Source organism: Schistocerca serialis, chromosome 3, assembly GCF_023864345.2.
Source record: "Schistocerca serialis cubense isolate TAMUIC-IGC-003099 chromosome 3, iqSchSeri2.2, whole genome shotgun sequence".
In the NCBI taxonomy this organism is placed as follows: domain Eukaryota; kingdom Metazoa; phylum Arthropoda; class Insecta; order Orthoptera; family Acrididae; genus Schistocerca; species Schistocerca serialis.
Genome location: NC_064640.1, coordinates 299,743,461 through 299,763,060, shown reverse-complemented (window position 1 = coordinate 299,763,060; position 19,600 = coordinate 299,743,461).

The window sequence follows — 19,600 nt, the reverse complement described above, 5'->3', positions numbered from 1 at the left end:
AATATCAAGTGTTCAGATGGAAAACCAGTTATAAGCGGAGAAGGGAAAGCTGAAAGGTGGAAGGAGTATGTAGAGGGTCTATACAAGGGAGATGGCAACATTACAGAAAGGGGAATTGACGTAGTTGAAGATGAGATGAGATGGGAGATACGATACTGCGAGAGGAATTTGACGGAGCTCTGAGAGATCTAAGGTCCCGGGAGTAGTCGAGTAGTCGATATTTTATCGGGCTTGGGAGAGCCAGCTATGACAAAACTCTTCCATCTGGTGAGCAAGATGAATGAGACAGGCGAAATACCCACAGACTTTAAGAAGAATGTAATAATTCCAATTCCAAAGGAAGCAGTTTGCTGACAGGTGTGAAAATTACCGAACTATGAGTTTAGTATGTAATGTTTGCAAAACACTATCAAGAATTCTTTACAGAAGAATGGAAAAAGTGGTAGTAGCTGGCCTCAGGGAAGATCAGTTTGAATCCCGGAGAAATGTAGGAACACGCGAGGCAATATGGCCGTACGAATTATTTTACAAGATAGGTTAACGAAAGGCAAACCCATGTTTATAGCATTTGTAGACTTAGAGAAAGCTTTTGACAATGTTGACTGGAACAATCCCCCTGGAAATTCTAAAATTAGGAGGGGTAAAATACTGGGAGCGAAAGGCTATTTACAGCTTGTACAGAAACCAGGTGGCAGTTATATAAGTAGAGGGGCATCAAAGGGAAGCACAAGCAGTAAAGGAAGCCAAAGAAATTTTTTTAGTAGGATTTAAAGCCCAGCGAGAAGAAATAAAAACAATGAGGTTTGCCGATGACGCTGTAATTCAATCAAAGACAGCAAAGGATATAAGATGAACATCAACAAAAGCAAAACAAGGATAATGGAATGTATTCGGTTTAAATCAGGCGATGCTAAGGGAGTTAGATTAGCAAACGAGACACTTAAAGTAGCAAATAAGTTTTGCTGTTTGGGCTCCAAAATAACTGATGATGGCGAAAGAAGAGGGGATATAAAATGTAGACTGGCAACGGCAAGAGAAGTTTGTTAACATGGCATATAGATTTTAGTGTTAGGAAGTTTTTTCTCGAAGTATTTGTCAGGAGCGTAGCAATGAATGGAAGTGAAACTTGGACGATAAACAGCTTAGACAAGAAGAGAATAGAAGTTTTTGGAATGTGGTGCTACAGAAGACTGTTGAAGATAAGGTGGGTAGATCATATAAGTAATGAGGAGGTACTGAACAGAATTGGGGAGGCAAGAAATTTGTGGCACAACTTGACCAACAGAAGGGATCGGTTGACAGGACATGTTCTGAGACATCAAGGGATCACCAGTTAGTATTGGAGGATAGTTTTTTTTTGGGGGGGGGGGGTAAATGGTGCCAGATGACACCGAATGTTGGAGGGAGTTCATTACTTGTTTTCAGATGGCAGGCGCAGATTTGAAGAGGTTACGACGAGCTTCGTGCACAAGCTTATGGTGGTCAGACGTTGTTAACTGACCACGAGTATGTGAGCCCTCACGTTGCTGTGCAGTGTATCGTGGAGCCCCTTTAGTGAAGCTGAAGAGATTTAATCTGATTTTTAAACTGTTGTGGCACAATTAGATGTGTCCTAAGTTCTGGCTGTGTCTGATAATGAGAAACTGTCAGAACTGAGATCTATTCCAATAATGAAGCTAGAGCAAGTACATTCAGTTTTATTACAGGAAAAAGATCTGCGTTTCATAATAACACAATCATGTAAAGGTAATTCTGGGAAGGAGAAAGTGTTACCCACGCAAGAACTGGGAACAGTCTAGTCTCTCACGTCTACACGTTCGAAAACAGGAGAAGTCAGAGATTCTCCATAATCTATGGGTGTTGTGAAAAAGATAACTATCAGTTGTCGAGCGTGGGAAATGTTTGTGTGAATGTTCCACCGCGTAAGGCAAGTAGGAAAAAAATTGCAAGAAATTTATGGGTCAAAGGAAAAAATATCTTTCTTCCATTCCATCTTCGCAGATTATACAGCAACCACTGTGTTTGAGATAAAAATACAGTCTTGGTTGCGGAGGTTTTTATTTTCAAATTTCAATGATGCGTTTCGCCTGTGGTAGACATCTTTAGATGATCTAATATGCAAAAAAAAAAAAAACAAACATAAATATGTTTAAGAAAACGTTCTGGTCCCATCTTGAGCACAAACGTACTGCAGGGGAAAGGTTTTTATGAAAACTTATAGGTACGGGTCACCGTTCACGCCTTCCGTAAAATGATTATACTATGCGAATGCATCGGCAAAATGCGTTGGGGTATTTTTACGGCTGTTATTTTAGAAATTATGTACGTTGTGATATATAAGGCTACCTACATTCTGTATGGGGCAAGTTTGTACAGTTTCGATATAGGTAAAATTCCAACTAACGTAAGTTTTCGCGCCAGTTTTCAGTTTAGTAGTGTTGGTAGCATTTGCTTTGTGTGACGTCGCAGTGGATGGTTTCTGCAGCTCCTCCTTTTTTTTCCCCTGAATACATCAGCTGGTTCTATAGAGATATACATTTTTCTTGTTGAGAGGTAAGTGAAGTTACTTATTTTTATGCGCTTTTATAAACTGATTAGTTTTCATGAGCTTGTAGATTCTATGTTAATGAGGCTAAAGACTTGTTTTCCTTCCCCGCGTGTTATGGGGCATCTATGGAGACAGACTGTGGCATGTGGTACCACCTTTTGGCACAGTTCAGTACTATTTATTCGTGATTTCACTATCGCCAATAGTACATTTTCGATCAATGCAGTTGTATAGTTTACTCCATCAAGACTGGTTACTGTAGACATATTATATACAGTTACTACAAATAAGTTTTGTATATTTAAACATTTTTCCTTCGCGAATTTTTAAATCAAACGCTTATTTTTTCCCTTAGATGTCCCGAAAACGACCAGAAAAGAAACTCTGCAATAAATGGAGTCCAAATGCATTACATGAGGCAACAGGGAGTGTAATGGATGAACATTTGAGCCTGCGAGGCTCATTAGAATTGTACAATATTCCTTTCAGCACTCTGCATGGTAAAGTACAAATCAAAAAGAAAATGTAAGCTGGATTACCTCCAACTATAGAAAACAGAACTGGTCATCCAATACTGAAGTGGAAGATGGTTTCGTCCAGGGAGCTTTACTTCTAGAACAGGGAGGATTGGCCCTGATGCCGCTTTAATTAAGAAGAGCTGCATATCAGTTGTCTGAGAAAGATTCAGATGGTTCTGAGCACTATGGGACTTAACATCTGAGGTCATCAGTCCCCTAGACTTAGAAATACTTAAACCTAACTAACCTAAGGACGTTACACACATCCATGCCCGAGAAAGGATTCGAACCTGCGACCGTAGCAACAGCGCGGTACAGGACTGAAGCGCCTAGAACCGCTCGGCTACAACGGCCGGCTGAGAAAGGTAATTTGAAATATGCATGGAACTTAGAAAGCAACGTTGAGGGATCTATTGGTTTAGAGCATTTATTAAGGGATTCACTAATCTTAGCCTGCAAAAATCCTGGGGTCATTTACGAACCGGAGCTGAAGGCTTAAACAGAGCAGAAGTAAGTAAATATTTCCAGAATTTGGAAGTAATCATAGAGGAATATGATTTGTTTGATGAACCAGAGTGTATATATAATATGGATAAGTCCAGCTTTCCTCTTAACAAAAAAAATGTTCAAACGTGTGTGAAATCTTATGGGACTTAACTGCTAAGGTCATCAGTCTCTAAGCTTACACACTACTTAACCTAAACTATCCTAAGGACAAACACACACACACCCATGCCCGAGGGAGGACTCGAACCTCCGCCAGGACCAGCCGCACAGCCCATGACTGCAGCGCCTGAGACGACTCTGCTAATCCCGCGCGGCTTTCCTCTTAACAATAGATACCCAAAATTTGTTAGTCGTAAAGGTAAGCCAGAATTGGTTTCCCTAACAAACGTGGAAAGAGGACAAAATGTGACTCTTGCTGCATGCATGAATACATCTGGAACGTATTTACCATCAATGATGATTTTCAAATGAGTGAGGAAACGCCTACCTTTTGGTTCCATTACAGAGGTGAGTGAATCGGGGTACAAAAATGGTTCAAATGGCTCTGAGCACTATGGGACTAAACTTCTGAGGTCATCAGTCCCCTAAAACTCAGAACTACTTAAACATAACTAACCTAAGGACTTCACACACATCCATGCCCTAGGCAGGATTCGAACCTGCGACGGTAGAGGTCGCGCGGTTCCAGACTGTAGCGCCTAGAACCGCTCGGCCACTCCGGCCGGCAATCGGGGTACATTAATGAAGAACTGTTTATGATCTGGCTTCGACACTTCAAGGAATACAAAACGGTGGGTAGTATTACAGTTCTTGTTATTGACAACCGTGGCAACCATACTAGCTTGGATGCTGTAGAGTACTGTCGGGAAAATGGGATATAACTTTTGGGATTGCCTCCACACATTACACATGTATTACAGCCACTAGACAGAACTTTCTTCAAGTATTTAAAAGCTCAATATTAAAAAATGTAACTAAGTGAATTCATCGTAACCCGACCGACAGAATTACAAAACGAAGATTCTGTACAGTTTTCTGCGATGCCTGGAGCAAAGCTGCATGTGTTGGGTGTGTAATCAAGGGGTTCCAGTGCGCAGGGATAACGCCCTTCTACGAAGATATTGTTTCTGACGAGAAATTTGCACCTTCAACTTCATTCAAGGCTCCTGCTCATTCAACCTCCACTAATCAACCTACATCAATTCGACTCGTTTCAGTTGAAAACCTGGGAAACCTCCGCAGTAAGAGAAATCTTTTTAAACAGCGAACAATCGAAGGAAAAGCAAATGCAACAAGAACAATATGGCAACAGGTAAGGTAATTTGAATGATTTTTCGGTATTTATGGTCATGGTCTCCTTAGCCACCCTTTTCAAATCTACTTATTTGCAGTTTACCAAAACTTGAAATTTTTTCGCTGAAGTTGTTCATCGTTCTGGTTGTTTTCAGGATACCACTTGACAATCACAGGGGGTTTTCAACGTTTTGATACTCCAGTCACATTTTGCCGATGTATTCGCATCGTGTTATCATCTTATGGACGGCGTACACCGTGTCCAGTTTCTGTAAGTTTGCACAAAAACTTTTCCCGTAGAGTACGTTTTTGCAGGACATTCCCTTATACCAATTTCTGTAATTTTTTGCATCGTAGATAATCTGAAGATTCCTACCATAGGCGAAACGCGTCACTGAAATTTGAAAATAAAAACCTCCACAATCGAGAGTGAATTTTTATCTCTCAAAATAAATATTTGAAATCTACACAGTTTCAGTGGCACAGGGTTACTGAGAGCAATCAATATTTGAAGTCGTGGGCAACTGCGCGACTTGTTCAGTTTTAGGCACCGTCACAACGTCGGCCTGATACGGAGCGAAGTCCACTTCCAAAAGTGGTCGCAAAGCGCAGACCAACCTGGAGGAAGACAGAACATCCACTGGCGCATCATCCACCGATGATACAGCTGGATGAACGACTGAACCCTCCCCGACGGCCATTTCGACCTCCACTACTCCAGCCGCTGTGGCGTCCCTCTGTGAACCCACTAACAAGTAACTGTTTTGAAACGTGCACCGAATATGCAGTGCTGATTGGGAAGCCGGGAAATTAAAGGGAGCTATGAATCTGCCAGTCATCTGTGTATCTCTTGGTGAAATGACGTGCAAATCGGAAATATTGTGTGCGTGACTTTGGTGGTCTGCTGAAACCTGAGTGTTTATGCTAATGGTGTGCTTACTGAATGATATCACTAAAGAAAGAAGTATTCTCTTCTTTCGAGCAGAAATACTTATTTTATGTGTGTTTACAATGATACCGTATATTTTGGACAAATTTGTACACTTAAATTTAGGATATGTGTGAGTTAAACTTAGTATTTCATATGAATTTCATGATTTGATAACACAGAAGGACTCAAAGTTTTGTGTTCTAGTGAATAATTGTCTATTTTATTCACGTTTGAGATGGTAACTAACCTTGCCTTGAATAAAATTGTAAATCTTTTAATTCATCTTATATGCCCCCTCCAAAAAAATCTGCTCGTTTTCCAATAGTCCTCAGTATATCAGGATTTTGTGATTAAATACGAATGTATTTTGTTTATTATTGAGTTTTTGGGCTCTTGTGAAGTACTGAAATTTTAAGTTCCATTATAGATACACAGACGTTTTAAGAGTGTGCTCATTTTTGGTAATTCATTAGTGAAGTTTTTGATCATCGAAGTAATAGTACAGTACTGTTCAATTATAATGCATAATCTGGATTTCGTTTTCTTTTGCCTTGAGAGATGAACTTATTTATGAAGAATTTTAAATGATACTTTTTAAGTGTTTTACAAATTTTTAACTTATGCTTTTTCATAAATTATTTGATGGGGTTATATTACTGGATGTAATTATGTAATTTAGAAAAGTATGCCAATTTGTAAGGTGCCTGTATGACGAGAATTAGCAGTGGTTTTTGTAACACAGAGAGTTCTCTGCCCAAACACATGAATGGAACGAATCTCTTTGCCAACCTGAGTTGAAGATGTTACATGTGAAGGACGTCAGTTTTTTCCTCGCCCTCCAAGCTGATTATATGGCACTATTGTGTTGGCGGTTATAGTGTGGAGACCTATTTTCGTGATGGCGTCTTTTTTTGTCTGTGCACATGGAGTGGGAGTCCAAGTATCACAAATTTTTGCATTTACTGCTATTGCTAACAGTTGCGCAAGATGCATAAGGCAATTAATTCATTTTGCGATTTGTTACGGGGAGACTGCTTTTATGAGTAGCAAATCATTGTTTTGGTAGCCTTCTCACGGTTGCCACGTATGATGTGTTGAGAGATTCATTATATTAGAAGTTAAATGGTTTGCACCAAGAGATTTGTTTTTTCTTAATTTACTTCAAGAAATACAAGAAACAGATTTTTATTTCCGTGCTTATGACGAAGTTGTTGTTAATGACAATGTTTAGCAGAGACGCGTACTTTTATTCAAATGCTAATTCATTTACCTCTCCACGATATCTTCGTTAAAATGTGCGAACTACAGTGAAATAGGTTTTAGATTTACTTGATACCTAACTTACATATTTTCTTTCAATTATTGAAAACATACTTCACGTGGCCTATCTGACGTGCATTGCACAGTCATGTGATTTCCATCTTAAATCTTAATACACACATTGCACTCGGCGTGATTTATTTAATAGGCATTGCTTAGTAACGCACTGCAAGAAGCAACGTGATTTCTTTCGGGTCAGCATTCAGCAAAGTGACTGATTTCACATACTACTGCACAGCAGAGCAGATGTAGCGTAGCGCAGGTCGTTACACCGTTAACGCCATGATAATACGTTGTTTGGTGTGTTTTGTGAACAGAGAACAGTTATTTAGCCCAGTAAAATTTTCAACACAGCACCAGTAACTACATCTAATTGTACCATACGTGGTTAACAATGCGAAGTCTTGAGTATTGAAGGAAAAGCGGTGAGCAATGTGTTTTACAGATAGTTATTTCTTATGTTCAAATTACTAATTGTTAAATTGAGATTGCAAATTACCGTCTTCAATTTGTCGTAATCGAGTTTAACAGAACAGAAAAACAGATACGAAGTTGTGCAGTGTTATTTTCAGTATACGAATTTCTTGTATTACTGCAGCACAATAACAATAATTAGTACGAGGGCGTGCTGAAAAATATTGTCTCCGCTTTTTTATGTGAAAAGTGTTAAAGATTTTTAAATAAAACAAACTTTATTAAAATTCTTCATGTTTATTCTTCATGTCTACGTATTTGCAGCTCACTGCCGCTAGAGGGCTCCTCATTATAGCGTCTAACATGGCGGTGTGTAACGTCGGTGCGTCAGAGTGCATTAGCCGAGTTTCGACGTCATGGGTTCACCGTCATCGAACATCCTCCATACAGTCCCGACTTGGCTCCATCCCTGTTTCATCTGTTTCCAATGCTTAAAGAACACCTTCGAGGAGTTCACTTTGATAGTCATGAGACGGTGCAAGCAGAGGTGAGGTTGTGACTCTGTCAACAAACATTCTACAGTGACGGTATCAACAAACTGGTCACTCGATGGGAGACATGTCTTCATCACCAGGATGACTATGTTGAGAAATAAATATGTAGACATGAAAAATAAAGATGTGCAATGTTAATAACGTTTATTTCTTCTGAAATGCTTTAAGAGTTTTCACGTAAGGACATTCGGGGCATTAATTTTCAGCATGGCCTCGTAACTATTGACCTTGGAATTGTAAGAAGTTTAACCCTGTCTCACGAGAAAAATGGGATTGGCAATTCTTATTGATACAGATTTTTCATGTTTAGTGATACAGAGAATTAACTGGGGTCCGGTTATAATGTTCCCAATTAGATCCGCGGAACAGTACATCGTGTAATTTGTATAGCTCTCTCCGTCCATCGCCACAGTGCGTGCATTCGGGTCGTGACAGCAAGTGTGATTCTATACGCTACGGAAGCTCCGATGCACGGACAAAGGAATCGTTCAATCTCCCTAGACAAGCTGATAACAGCCCAAAATAGTCACGTCAGTATCGAGCAATTTTTTCAGTACATCCATCAATATCGAGACAACTAACAGCACTGTGTCATGGTTATATATATAAAAAAAAAACAGCCACCTTCTTGGTCTATACTGGCGGAAAACCACCTACGTCCTTGTCTTCCCGAGTACCTGCAAATCTAGGAGACTTGTAACGATATACAAACATAGCCTGGATCAATAAACTATGGCATAAGTTGTATTCAGCACAAAAAAGAAACTGTACTCAATATATATTTGAGGGACAAAGTGTTGAGTGGAAATAGAGAACTCAAGACTTGGTGTAAAAAGTGAAGATACGTCTAGTGCGAAATGTGTGTGAAATAAAGGGCCATCATTCAAACAGTTATAAGTTTAATAGCACCGTAGAATATAGGGGCCAATTTTTCAAAGGGGAGAAAAGTGTAACACCGCTAGCCGGCCTTGTATGAGACCACCTGATGATCTCGTAGCTGTCACAGAATGCTATAAGCAGCTGTTTCAGCATTACGCCTTCCATCATGCCCCATCACGATGGTACAACCACATTTCGGCAACCAACGGTGTTACCAAAATCCAGGACGCCACTATATCGTTATGATAGGCTGACAATGTGACGCCTGAGGCATTTACATGACAACAGGTTGTGTCAGAGCGCGCATAAATAGCGCCCGCCCAGCCAGCAACGGGCATCATGAGAGCGAACGATGTGGAGCGGGCCACTACAGGGGATGGGGAAAATATGGAAACACCTCAGGCAATGAATGCTTTAACATAAATGCGTATCCTAGCCAAACCTGCAGGTTGCGCTGCTGTATTTGACCACGAACGGCACCTTAGCAGTGTGTTCAGTAAGCTGCAAGTGTCAGTAGTGGTCAGACAATTGTTCTGTGTAGTTGTGAGTGCGTTATGTCGGAGAGAAGTGAGTTGGAACGTGGGAAAATTGTTGGCGCTCTTATGGTGGGTGCTTCCGTAACCAAGGTAACTGAAGTGTTTGGTGTTTCACGAGGCATCGTATCGAGGATTTATTCGGCATACAGGGAAAGTGGAAAAACATAATCCGTTAAGTCACAACCTGGAGGAAACTGTTCCTTGAGTGATCGTGGTAGACTGTTATGGAAGGATATTGTGACGAATAATCTAAGGACGCCAGCTGCAAAAGGCACTGAAAAAGCGAATGTCGCACTCACGAGCCCTGTCAGCACCAGAACAAAACGAAAGGAACTTCGTTAGCAGAGAACTGCAGAACATCAGTGATTCAAATGCCCAGAACAGGAAAACGTGGTGCCGAAGCCATAAAACATGGAATATGGAGAAATTGAAGGAAGTTATTTGGGCGGATAAGTCTTGTTACACGTTATTTACAGCTTTTGGCCGTGTTTACGTCCCAAGAGTGAAATATGATGGTGATTTGATGATGATTTGGGTAGCCATATCATGGTATTGCATGGGCCCCATGGTTGCTATGAATGGCCGCATTACTGCCATGAATTATGTGATCAGTTTGGCTGATAAGGTCCATCCCATTGTACCATGTTGGCTCCCCAGTGGTAATGCCGTGTTGGGAGATGACAAGGCTTCTTTTCACACAGCTCGCATCGTTCAGGAATGGTTTTTTAAGCATGAGGATGAATAATAGCATATGCCCTGGCCACCACAGTCACCAGATCTGAACATTATTGAGCCTTTGTGGTCTACTTTGGAGAAAAGATTACGTGATCGCTATCCACCTCCATCATCGTTACCGAAATTGCAGCTATTTTGCAGGATCCCTTTGAAAACCATACAGGACTTGTATATATCTGTTCCAAAACGACTGGAAGCTGTTTTGCATGTCAACTGTTTTCCTACACAATATTAGATAAGTAAATGTGCTTTGTTTTTGATGTTTCCAGATATTTGTCCACCCCCTGTACCTTTAATCTGTATATTGAGCAAGCAGAAAAGGAAACAAAAGAAAAATTCGGAGTAGGAATTAAAATCGATGAAGAAGAAATAAAAGCTTGGAGGTTCGCCGATGACATTGTAATTCTGTCAGAGACAGCAAAGGACCTGGGAGTGCAGCTGAACGGAATGGACAGTGTCTTGAAAGGAGGATATAAAATGAACATCAACAAAAGCAAAACGAGGATAATGGAATGTAGTCGAATTAAATCGGGTGATGCTGCGGGAATTAGATTAGGAAATGAGACGCTTAAAGTAGTAAATGAGTTTTGCTATTTGGGGAGCAAAATCACTGGTGATGGTCGAGATAGAGAAGATATAAAACGTAAACTGGCAGTGGCAAGAAAAGCGTTTCTGAAGAAGAGAAATTTTTTAACATAGAGTATCGATTTAAGTGTCACGAAGTCGTTTCTGAAAGTATTTGTATGGAGTGTAGCCATGTATGGAAGTGAAACGTGGACGATAAATAGCTTAGACAAGAAGAGAATAGAAGCTTTCGAAATGTGGTGCTACAGAAGAATGCTGAAGATTAAATGGGTAGATCACATTACTAATGAGGAGGTATTGAACAGAATTGGAGGGAAGACAAATATGTGGCACAACTTAACGGTTGGTAGGACATATTCTGAGGCATCAAGGGATCACCAATTTAGTACTGGATGGCAGCGCGGAGGGTAAAAATCGTAGAGGGAGACCAAGAGATGAATACACTAAACAAATTCAGAAGGATGTAGGTTGCAGTAGGTACTGGGAGATGAAGAAACTTGCACAGGTTAGACTAGCATGGAGACCTGCATCAAACCAGTCTCTGGACTGAAGACCACAACAACAACCCTGTACCTTGTGGTCTGGAGAAGCATCTTCACTCGAGCTCTGTCTATTAGTGCAGACATCGTCAGTGAATTGCTCAACGGTAATGCTTGCCAAAAGGTCCTGCATCAACCACCGGTTGGCTGGAGGGTGGAACTAGGACCATACTTGCCACTGCCTCCTGCTGGACGCCGTCAGCCAGACTTCGGGGCCGGAGTTTGCTCCTTTGCTGAAAGTATCTGCCGGACAAGCTTTCGGCATCATCCATTCTCTCCTTGCCCGAGAAGCACTGCTGTATCGTTAGCACTGACTCACTGTCGGCTGCCGAGCTGCCTCCCGGCAAGAATACTCCATTCAGGGCCACTATGCGCTGTTTGCGACCGTGGCCGTGATTTAGACTGTGTTCCGTCAAGCCCATGCGTTGGTCGTGGATCTGGAGCATGTCGGTACCTTGTACAAGATGAATAAATGATCACTGTTATTTTATCCTGCTGTACACTAATGAATGCACAACCGTCATCCTGACAAGTCTACACCTGCTCCCCCGCCCTGCAACGGGGTCGACACTACATAACACTGCCGACATCGTTACAGCCTCTTTTCACATGATAAAAGACGTCTCGCACACGACAGGCCAACGAGTCAATTAAGCTGCATTGTGTGCAATGTGGAGTTGTGGCTTTAGGGGGTTCTGTGATGTTTTGGGAGTGTTTTTCGTGCCTTGCCTTGAGACGACCCATTTAGGTTATCGTGAATTTAAAGGAGGATGATAGCCCCAACTTTCTCGATGCCGAAGTGCTGCGCCTTTTTCTGCTTCTTCATGATGAATGTGCTGAAGACATTTCCATCTTCGAAGATGGTAGCACCTGTTTTCACATTGCTGCACCCATACTTTCCCGGTTTCACAAACACTCAGGTGCCTTAACGCTCTTGACCGACCAGCTAAATCACGCGATCTTAATTCCATAGAAGATTTCTAGAACTATTTGGAACAGCGGATGAAACACAGTCATCAACATTCCTGCAATCTGGCGTTATCTACCCTTCAGTGTGTAAATGAGTAACTTCAGATGAGTATGACGGATTCCCGGTGGAATTGAGCTCATTGTCAAGACTAGACTTAGTGTCTTAAGGTATTCATCTACATCTACATCATGCTGCGCAAGCCACCTAATGGTGTGTGGCGGAAGGTACTTTTGGTACCTCTATCTCATCTGTCCAACCCTTTTCCACTCGCGAATAGCGCGTCGGAAGAATGATTGTCGGTAGGCCTCTGTATTGGCTCTAATTTCTCGAATTTTCTCCTCGTGGTTAATACGCGAGATGTATGTGGGGGGAAGTAATATGTTGTCCGACTCCTCCTGAAAAGTGCTGTCCCGAGATTTCAATAGTAAATCTCTCCGTGATGCACAACGCCTCTCTTGTAACGTCTGCCAGTGGAGTTTGTTTAGCATCTCCGTAACGCTCTCTCGCCAGCTAAACGATCCTGTGACGAAACGCGTCGCTCTTCGTTGGATCTTCTCTATCCCTTTTATCAGTCCTACCTGATCGGGATCTCAGGTGGGTGAACAATACTCAAGAATGGGGCGAACAAGCGCCTTATAAGCCACTTCTTTCGTGGATGAGTTGCATTTCCTTAAGATTCTTCCGATGAATCTGAGTCTCATGTTTGCTTTCCCCACTATCTGTTTTATACTGTCATTCCATTTATGGTCGCTCTGGATAGTCACACCTAGATATTTTACGGCAGACGCTGTCTCAAGCTGTTTTTCATCAATAGTGTAGCTGTACAGTAGTGGATTTCTTTTCCTATGAATAAGCAGTACGTTCTAGGCGCTTCAGTCTGGAACCGCGCGACCCCTACGGTCGCAGGTTCGAATCTTGCCTTGGACATGGATGTGTGTGATGTCCTTAGGTTAGTTAGGTTTAAGTAGTTCTAAGTTCTAGGGGACTGATGAACTCAGATGTTAAGTCCCATAGTGCTCAGAGCCATTTGAACCATTTACATACGCAGTATGCTACATTTATTTACATTCAGGATCAACTTCCAGAGCTTGCACCATTCATCAATTCTCTGCAGGTCGTTCTGCAAATTCTTACTACCTTCTGGCATTGCTACTTAGGTATAGACAACTGCATCATCTGCGAATAGCCTTAAAGAGCATCCGACGCTTTCTACTAGATCATTTATACACTACTGGCCATTAAAATTGCTACACTAAGAAGAAATACAGATGATAAACGGATATTCATTGGACAAATGTATTATACTAGAACTGACATGTGATTACATTTTCACGCAATTTGGGTACATAGATCCTGGGAAATCAGTACCCAGAACAACCACCTCTGGCCGTAATAACGGCCTTGATACACCTGGGCATTGAGTCAAACAGAGCTTGGATGGCGTGTACAGGTACAGCTGCCCATGCAGCTTCAACACGATACCACAGTTCATCAAGAGTAGTAACTGGCGTATTGTGACGAGCCAGTTACTCGGCCACCATTGACCAGACGTTTTCAGTTGGTGACAGATCTGGAGAATGTGCTGGCCAGGGCAGTAGCCGAACATTTTCTGTATCCAGAAAGGCCCGTACAGGACCTGCAAAATGCGGTCGCGCATTATGCTGCTGAAATGTAGGGTTTCGCAGGGATCGAATGAAGGGTAGAGTCACGGGTCGTAACACATCTGAAACGTAACGTGCACTGTTCAAAGTGCCGTTAATGCGAATAAGAGGTGACCGAGACGTGTAACCAATGGCACCCCATACCATCACGCCGGGTGATACGCCAGTATGGCGATGACGAATACACGCTTCCTATGTGTGTTCACCGCGATGTCGCCAAACACGGATGCGACCATCATAATGTTGTAAACAGAACCTGGATTCATCCGAAAAAATGACGTTTTGCCATTCGTACACCCAGGTTCATCTTTGAGTACACCATCGCAGGCGCTCCTGTCTGTGATGGAGCGTCAAGGGTAACCGCAGCCATGGTCTCCGAGCTGATAGTCCACGCTGCTGCAAATGTCATCGAACTGTTCGTGCAGATGGTTGTTGTCTTGCAAACGTCCCCATCTGTTGACTCAGGGATCGAGACGTGGCTGCACGATCCGTTACAGCCATGGGGATAACATGCCTGTCATATCGACTGTTAGTGATACGATTCCGTTGGGATCCAGCACGGCGTTCCGTATTACCCTCCTGAACACACCGATTCCAGATTTTGCTAACAGTCATTGGATCTCGTCCAACGCGAGCAGCAATGTCGCGATACAATAAACCGCAATCGCGATAGGCTACTATCCGACCTTTATCTAAGTCGGAAACGTGATGGTGCGCATTTCTCCTCCTTACACAAAGCATCACAACAACGTTTCACCAGGCATCGCCGGTCTACTGCTGTTTGTTTATGAGAAATCGGCTGGAAACTTTCCCCATGTCAGCACGTTGTAGGTGTTGCCACCGGCGCCACCCTTGTGTGAATGCTCTGAAAAGCTAATCATTTGCATATCACAGCATCTTCTTCCTGTCGGTTAAATTTCGCGTCTGTAGCACGTCATCTTCGTGGTGTAGCAATTTTAATGGCCAGTAGTGTATATATTGTAAACAGCAACGGTCCTATCACACTTTCCTGTGGTATTCCGGACATTACGTTTACATCTGTCGATTTAGTTCCATTAAGAGCGACGTTTTGTGCGGCTGGTCCCGGCGGAGATTCGAGTCCTCCCTCGGGCATGGGTGTGTGTGTTTGTCCTTAGGATAATTTAGGTTAAGTAGTGTGTAAGCTTAGGGGCTGATGACCTTAGCAGTTAAGTCCCATAAGATTTCACACACATTTGAACAAGAGTGACGTGTTGAGTTCTATCTGCAAGAAAGTTTTGAATCCAATCGCAGGTCTACTCCGATACTCCGTAAGCTTGTATTTTTTTCAGTAAACGGCAGTGCGGGACGGCGTGAAATGCCTCACTGAAATCAAGGAACACGGCACCAACCTGAGCGCCCTTGTCCACTATCCTGGAGCGAGCTGAGTTTTGCAGGATCCCTGTTTGCGGAATCCATGTTAATGTTTATAGAGGAGATGTTCATTTTCCAAGAACGTCATAATTCTTGAGCATAAAACATTTTTCATAATTCTACAACAGATTGACGTCAACGATACACGTCTATAATTGTGTGGATCTGTCTTACGGCCTTTCTTATAAATGGGAATGACCTGCACTTTTTTCCAGTCGTTAGGTACCTTTCGTTGCTCAAGTGATCTACAATAAATTACTGCTAGAATGGGAGCAAGTTCTTCCGCATAATCTTTATAGAATCTCATAGGTATCTCATTTGGTCCTGACACCTTTCCACTACTAAGTGATTGTACCTGCTATTCAGTTCCGCGATCGGTTATCTCAATATCTGCCATTTCGACGTTCGTAGGACGATTGAATGGAGGGACAGCGTTACGATCTTCCACGGTGAAACAACTTCGGAAGACCGAATTCAGTGTTTCGGCCTTCTCTCTGTTATCTTCCGTTTCGGTGCCGGTGTGGTCGCTGAGAGAATGAGTAGATGATTTTGACCCACTTACTGATTTTACATACGACCAAAATCTCTTAGGGTTTTTACTCAGGTTGGTTGAAAACGTCTTACTTTCAAAATCATTGAACCCCTCTCTCATTGCTCTCCTTACACTCTTTTTCGCTTCGTTCAGCTTTTGTTTGTCAGCTAGGTTTTTACTTCTATTGAATCTGAGATGAAGTGCGACTTACCTACCCTTACGATAAACATTCCAATCTGAACTTAGGATTTCGTTGTTGTTGGCTTCTGGTTTCAACCATGTATTAGCGCGAAATATTCCGTGGATTACAAATTTTTTGTCCGTCGTGATTCTTAAATCACTAGCCTCGTTGCAAGATGTCCGGAGGAGTGCAAGAACATATATGTAGTAAACTGCTCGTGTACTGACACTGAGTAGATTGACCTTGATGACACTTGTCACGACGCAATGACGTAGGTCACGGCGAGAAAACAGTCGCTCACTACTGTTCAACAATGAATAGTTTGCTTAGAAACACGATCAATCTCGTTTCTTGCATGTAGTAGCAATATGTTCTGGCTCGGACACAACTGGTTCTCGATAATGCTAAACAGATTTTCACACTGAAACAGGATAATCATGACCTCATTTAGCATATTTGCTGACCGTTTAAATTTAAGTAAAACATATTCCGATTCTTATGGTAAACGAAACTATTATATGTTAACTGTGGTATGGATGATGTTGAGTTTTAATGTAATTTCTACTATTTGCTAATTGTGTTCTATATATGTGGGACCATGCAATATTTGCTCAAGGTACACGAATCGATAAAACTATACAGGGTGGTCAGACACAGTCTGAAAAGCTTGTAAAACTGGGAGATTGCGCTGAGAAATAATTGCTAAGAAAATTCGATACGTTGCACCGTTTCCGTGCTAATTAGCACTGAAGTTAGCCAGTCAGGTCTTTGCGACTGCAAATTCAAGCGGGTGTTCAGGTCCTGACAACAATAATTTTCGTAGTTATTCTGTTAATTTTATATATCTCAAGTATAGCCCAAGTGTCCCACCGTAACCATTCAACTAGTTCACACGCAACTGCTCAGTTTTGCAATGCGTTACGGGTAATTCCTATGGCCGAGCGGTTCTAGGCGCTTCAGTCTGGAACTGCGCGACCGCTACGGTCGCTGGTTCGAATCCTGCCTCAGGCATGGATGTGTGTGATGTCCTTAGGTTAGTTAGGTTTAAGTAGTTCTGAGTCTTGGGGACTGATGACCTCAGATGTTAAGTGCCATAGTTTTCAGAGCCATTTGAACCATTTTTGTTTTGGTAATTCCAAAACATTATTAGGTGTTCCAGCATAACGCACATGTGAACAACAGTCCTGTTCGGAGCGTCGAAACCAAACCGTTGAGGTTCAAAGAGAGTAATACCTTGAGGTTTCCTTGTCGGAGCTGCTATCATACGATACTTGTTAATCTTCTCCTTCTCGCGCAATTCCCCCCCCCCCCCCCCATTTTAGCATTAACGGCAAACAGAGTTCCCTGCTTGTGCTTGGGTGTTGGGTGTGATTCTTGATGGTGTCATAGTTTGTATTAAGTCACAATATCCTAATATTGCAATAGTATTTGATTGGGCACCCCTGCCAAAGTCCAAGCCTTATCACCAAGAAACTAGCACCAAACCGTTCAAAACTACGATTCGGGAGTTGAGGAAACAGTTTCATACATTTCAAGTATTAAATGTTAGGGCGAACTCAGAGAGACATGCACCACGCTTACCGGCCGAAGTGGCCGAGCGGTTCTGGCGCTGCAGTCTGGAACCGCGAGACCGCTACGGTCGCAGGTTCGAATCCTGCCTCGGGCATGGATGTGTGTGATGTCCTTAGGTTAGTTAGGTTTAACTAGTTCTAAGTTCTAGGGGACTAATGACCTCAGCAGTTGAGTCCCATAGTGCTCAGAGCCATTTGAGCCATTTTGCACCACGCTCTATCGCATGATGTTACTGTATTTTAAGGCAGTCACCTACCTCGACAATAATTTGTTAGTTTATTTCAGTTATCTTGATACACTCACATATTGACCCTCATGCAAGGCATGCATCAGTTTCTTACACATTCAACTAAGAGAAAGTTGTGGACAATAATCCTTGATTATGAAACTTTACTATATTTTGTCTGTCTAACAGGTAGAACCCGAACTTTTAGGAGCTTCTAAAACAGGCCTGGCCAAACGGCTCTTCACGGGCGCAAGCGCTCCGGCTGCACTCCTGCCTAGCACTCCGAGGGCAGCGCGAGTGGGGATGAAGAGTGAGGTGGAACCGGAAAAGGTTGCGGCTGGACGCCGCTAGAGCGAGGCTGTTAGCTTGTCTTAGTTTGCTAACAATACCAACTATTGTATGAATGCGTGGCGTCTTTTCTTTCGGACATTTCCTGATGCAGCTGATGTCAACTGAACTGATAGGTGCGCTGTGTATAGCTGAGATCGGTAACCCTGTGTGTCCGAAAGAACAGACACCAGGCGGCATCTGGAGCTGTGATACATATGACGTAAGCTGAGGGGAAGAAAGGAAAAGAAAGGGAAGGAACTGTTGATATTAGGTGCATCGGAACTTTATGCTGAACCAGCTGCGACGAATGAAAATGTGTGCCAGACCGGGATTAGAACTTAGGATATACTGCTTACTGGCAGTTGCGTTAACCACTGCGCCATTTGTACACAGTTTTTGTTGCAATTGCGCGCACTGTTTCAGCACCCCTCCTGGCCGACTCAAACTCCCATCTAGCAACACCTATCTGCAGTCTCCGTCCATGTTCTTCATCTCACTACTTTGAGATTCCCGCAGGAAGCTGAACGTAATTGTGCATGCATGGTTGTGGATTCACTGCCCATCGAGGCGAATCAGTTATAAGAATGCTGGGAGGTGTGCTAAGATAGTCCACGCAACTGTGATAAAGACTGTCTTTGTGGCGCAGTGGTTAACGTAGCTACCTAGAAATGAGGAGATACCGCGTGTAGTCCTTTTAAATACTGTTGTGTAGAGTAGGCATACAATAAAGGCTGTCCTTCTCACAAACTGCAATGACATAACGTTTCTTTTATTGTTGTCTGACCGACCGAGGTGGCGCAGTGGTTAGACACTGGCTCGCACTCGGGAGGAGGACGGTTCAATCCCGCGTCCGGCCAACCTGATTTAGGTTTTCCGTGATTTCACTAAATCGCTCCAGGCAAATGCCGGGATGGTTCCTTTGAAAGGGCACGGCCGACTTCCTTCCCCGTCCTTCCCTAATCCGATGAGACCGATGACCCCGCTGTCTGGTCTCCTTCCCCAAACAAGCCAAGTATTGTTGTCGTTGAAGGTAGGCGAAATGCTACGCAGGCAGCGGAACTGTACAGAGAGCGATATCCTGACGAGAGGCCATCTTCCCGACGGATGTTTCCTCGTCTTGTTGCGACGCTTCAGGAAACGGGAAGTTTCAACCCACGACAACGCAGTCGTCGTAACACTCGCACAGACGAAGCTGCCGAAGTTACTGTTCTCTCTTCCGCTGCTATGAATCCACATGTGAGCACACGACAGCTTGAACACGAGATTGGCATTCCTAAAACCAGTGTACATCGTATTCTTACATGTCACCTGTTCCATCCTTACCATGTACACCTACATCAAGATTTGCATGGGAATGATTTCCACATCAGCAGCAAA